We start from the raw sequence: 4,882 nt of genomic DNA, 5'->3' as shown, positions 1-4,882 counted from the left end.
GGTTTAAGTATAGTCAATACTATGAATAACTCCTGTCACTGCTGCCTCCAAATATGTGTGTCCACTGACCATTTGACCTCATTGGTGTCACATTAAGTGGCTGTGCTCTCCTCTTCACCCCCTAGTGACCCTTCTCGGGAACTCAGCTTTCTCCCCTGGTTTTCTCCCAAACCACAAGTTTTTGTGAGGAACCAATTATACTGAAGGCCCGGGGAGGAGAGAAATTTAAGCCCCAGAAGCACAATTTAGAATTAAATATTGAACATTCCTGTTTTCAAGAGCTCCTCAGCAGCCTGCTATGAAAATTCCCAAAGGTCTTCAGTCTCTAACATCCCACCTGCCCTGGTTCTCAGTCCCCTCCCCGCAGAGCCTCTCACATCTCCCCAGGCCCCTATTTTGTGGTCCCCTCCCCAGTTTCCCAGTCCCTTTATTGTGTTGAGTGTCCTCTGAGCCCCAGACCCATCTCCTCTAACCCAAACATTCATTGGCATGCTGTTACACTGACTAGGACCGCAGCAAGGGTGGTGTTCTCCTTCCCTACACTCTTTGCCTGCTTAATTCCTGCTTACTCCTCACATCTCAGCACAAAAGGTCATGCACATCCTAAGGGAAGCCACACTGTTCCTGTGATGACCTTACCATAGCCACCTGCATCCCAGAGCAGATAAGTCCCAGCACCCAACCCATAATCTCATGGTCCACTGAATTTGCCTTCAAAGAAAGTATCAGAATAACAACATAGCTAATTATTTCATCAATATTCATCTTGTCCCCTAAGCTCCTCTTTGAGTCCCCATCACCTAGAACAGTACCTGGCACATGGTGAGTACTGAGAAATATGTATGAATAAATGAATGAATGAATGAATGAGTGAAACAGTATTCTTAGTATTCTTAGTAGAGAAAACTAAATATTCAAAACACAGAGTGCTTGACCAGGCAGTGGCACAGTGGATAGAGCATCAGACTGGGATGCGGAGGACCCAGATTCGAGACCCCGAGGTCGCCAGCTTGAGTACAAGCTCATCTGGCTTGAGCAAAGCTCACCAGCTTGAGCCCAAGGTCTCTGGCTCGAGCAAGAGGTTACTCTGTCTGCTGTAGCCCCATGGTCAAGGCACATATGAGAAAGCAATCAATGAACAACTAAGGTGTCGCAATGAAAAACTAATGATTGATGCTTCTCATCTCTCTCTGTTCCTGTCTGTCTGTCCCTATCTATCCCTCTCTCTGACTCTCTCTCTCTGTCTGTGTAAAAAAAACAAGCAAAACAAAACAAAAAAAACACAGAAGGAAAATCATGACACAATCAGGAAGCCAAAAGTACTTTAAAATGTCTGGGTCAGAAAGTCACACAGGCAGGGCCATGGCTGGTCCCTCTGTCTTCTTTGTGCCTTCTTGGTGCGTGTGACTCCTCACCAGGGGCTCACAGGGGCAGCCGGAGCTCAGGCTGCGTTCCCCTGCCATGCTGGGTGGCTGGCGTGGTGGCCGGGAGGTCAGCAGAGGTTAGCTCAGGGATGAGGTTCCATGCTAAACTTGGGACTTTTTCTCCTCTTACCTGGATTGTGTGCCGGTCTCTTGACTGTTGCCGCTGTTCTCAGTCTCTCCTCTTCCAATTCACGCCATGCCCTATGGCAAGACTGATCTTTGTGTCTTCTCAGGCTCCAGCAAATCTCATGTAGTCCACCTGTTTAAGGCTCTCTGGCCTGGCATGAGGCCCTGCAAAAATACCCCCAGGTGTAGTCCTTGGGTCTCAGCCAAAGAGAAGCTGTTCTATGTGGTAGTTAAGAGCAGGGACTTGGATCCCTTTCACTACTGCAACAATAACAACAAAAATAAAGTACCTAGGAATAAATTTAACCAAGGAGGTAAAAGAATTGTACTTGGAAAACTATAGGACATTGAAAAAAGCAGTTAAGGAAGATATAAACAAGTAGAAGCATAGACTGTGTTCATGGATAGGAGGAATTAACATCATTAAAATGTCCATCCTACCTAAAGCAATCTATAGATTCAATGTAATTCCTATTTAATATCAATGGCATACTTCACAGATCTAGAACAATATTCCAAAAATTTATATGAAACTAAAAAAGAACCCAAATAGCCTGACCAGGCGGTAGCTCGGTGAATAGAGTGGCAGACTGAGATGCAGAGGACCCAGGTTCAAGACCCCAACATCACCAGCTTGAGCACGAGCTCATCTGGTTTGAGCAAAAGCTCACCAGCTTGGACCCAAGGTCGCTGGCTCAAGCAAGGGGTTACTCGGTCTGCTGTAGCCCCATGGTCAAGGCACAAATGAGAAAGCAATCAATGAACAACTAAGGTGTTGCAACGAAACACTAATGATTGATGCTTCTCATCTCTCTCTGTTCCTGTCTGTCTGTCCCTATCTATCCCTCTCTCTATCTCTGAAAAAAAAAAGCAATCTTGAAAGGAAAGAACAAAGTAAAAGGTATCATACTTCCTGATATCAAGCTATACTACAAGGCCATTATAATCAAAACAGCCTGGAACTGGCATAAGAACAGGCATATAGATCAGTGAAACAGAACAAATAAACTAACACCTTTATGGTCTACTAATATGATATTTGAAATAGAAGGCAAGAATATACAGTGAAGTAAAGACAGTCTCTTTAATAAATGGTGTTGGGAGAGGAAGACAAGATGGCGCTGGAGTAGGCAGACGTACCAACATCCACCTCCCAGAAGCAAAGTGGATTACAAACTAATTTTAAGAACTATCATCTGGAAAAACCAACTTTGGACTAAACTAAGAGGACTCTTCAACCAAGGAACACTGAAGAAGACACACTGAGTCTGGTAGGAAAAGCAGAAACACGGAGAGGGCTGCCCAGCTCCCCAGAGCAAACGGCAGCCGGGAGAGACTAGCGTGGTGGGAAGTGAGTTTAGCAGAGAGGGGAGGGTCCTGAACCCCAGGAACAAAGCCCCAGTCTGCAGCCCCAGGGCCCAGAAGAGGCATAAGGACAGTATTTAGCTGGAAACAAGTCAGGATACTGTTTGTGAGAAAGGATCTGATTTCTCAGACCCAGGATTCTTCATAAAGGGACCGCACAGAACACTTCTCTCACAACCACTCACCCGGGGCTCCAGGGGATGGGGAGAAAGGAGAATATCAGAGTAGCAGGAAGAGAGTGTAATCTAGGAGGCACAGGGAGAAACATTTTGGGAGACAGCCACCCTAACCCCTGGGTCGAGTCACTCCCCAAAGCTGAAGTGAATATTTCCCCCGGAAACATCAATACCAGCAAAAGGAAGCAGGAGAGCAGCCAAACAAGCTCCACCATGGCACTGAGAGCAGAGTTGCTTAGAAGGAGGGAGCTTTTGGGGCTACAGTAGTGAGTGTTAGGGTCTGAGCTGCAGCGCCCGCACCCCACACAGCTGAGGGCTCGCTGGAGGGCGGGTGGTTGCGGGACGCAGAGGGGCAGTTCTGTCAGCAGGGGCGGAAGCCTGCTGGCCACCACTGGGCTCACGTATGAGCTCAGTCTTGCCCAGCTGGGGAGGAGTAGGCATGCAAAAGTGGTCAAGCCCAGCTGCTGGCAGCCTGTAATCCAGCCTGTGGGAGAAGGGCGGGAACATTGAAAGGGGTGGAGACTAGCCCTTGAGCAAGGACACAGGAGCACAGCCTTGCCCCACCTATGGAACCGAGCTTTCTGGCCTGACTTGGGAGCCGGCTCCTCCCACGAGGGTGGAGCCAAAAGCCCAGAACAGGCGGAGTTCTGCTATTGAGCTGAGCATGGGTATGCAGTCCTGCCCAGCCAGTAGAACCAAGCCTAGCAGCCATTCCACGAGCAGGCTCCTCTGGCAAGGGCGGGGTGAAAGCCCGGAAACAGGTGGAGACACGCAACTGAGCAAAGGTGCTCGCCAGTGCCCTCAGGACTGAGCATAACGCCACCCACAGGGGCGGGGCAAAGGCCAACACCACCAAGGCTTGTGCACCTGACCACGTGATCACAGCCACTCCCATGATGGACAGGTGGAAATCACAGCAACAGCCCCAGTGGGCAGGCACCGGCAACGCCCAAATGGAAAAGCCCTAGGCAGCAACAGAACAGGGGGTAGCAGACATGTAGACAGACCATACCTAGGGAACAAAGGCCATACCCAGTGGACTCAAGGGGCCAAAACCTTCCTTTACACAGAGAAAATGCGGAGGCAGAGAAACGCAACACAAATGAACCAAGAGAAATCCCAAGAAAAGGACCTAAATGACTCAGATATAACCAAATTACCAGATGCAGAGTATAAAATAACAATTTTTAGAGATGCTCAAAGATATTAGAACAATAGATGGTCATTACAAAAACCTAAATAAAGAGATAGTAAGTATAAAAAAGGACATTGAAATAATAATGAAAAAGAATCAGTCAGAAATGACAAATACAATATCTGAAATGAACACAATGGAAGGAATTAAAAGCAGGATAGATGAAGTGGAGAATCAAATCAGTGAGTCAGAGGACACGATAAATAAAGGCATGGAAGCAGAGCAGAAAAAAGAAAAGAGACTCAAAAAGTCTAAGTAAACTCTTAGAGAGCTCTGTGACAACATGAAGAGGAATAATATCTGCATCATAGGGGTTCCTGAAGAAGAAGAGAAAGAACAAGGGATAGAGACTTTATTCAAGCATATCATAGCTGAAAACTTCCCTAAATTAAGGCAGGAAAACATCTCACATGTTCAGGAAGCACAGAGAACTCCATTAAGGAGAAACCCAAAGAAATCAACACCAAGACCCATCATAATTAAAATACCAAAGCTAAGTGATAAAGAGAAAATATTAAAAGCCGCTAGAGAAAAAAAAGACTATCACCTACAAAGGAGCCCCCATAAGGATGACTTCTGACTTCTCAACAGAAACA

Source organism: Saccopteryx bilineata, chromosome 3 (genome assembly GCF_036850765.1).
Source record: "Saccopteryx bilineata isolate mSacBil1 chromosome 3, mSacBil1_pri_phased_curated, whole genome shotgun sequence".
Classification (NCBI taxonomy): domain Eukaryota; kingdom Metazoa; phylum Chordata; class Mammalia; order Chiroptera; family Emballonuridae; genus Saccopteryx; species Saccopteryx bilineata.
Note: the sequence above shows the minus strand (reverse complement) of the source record.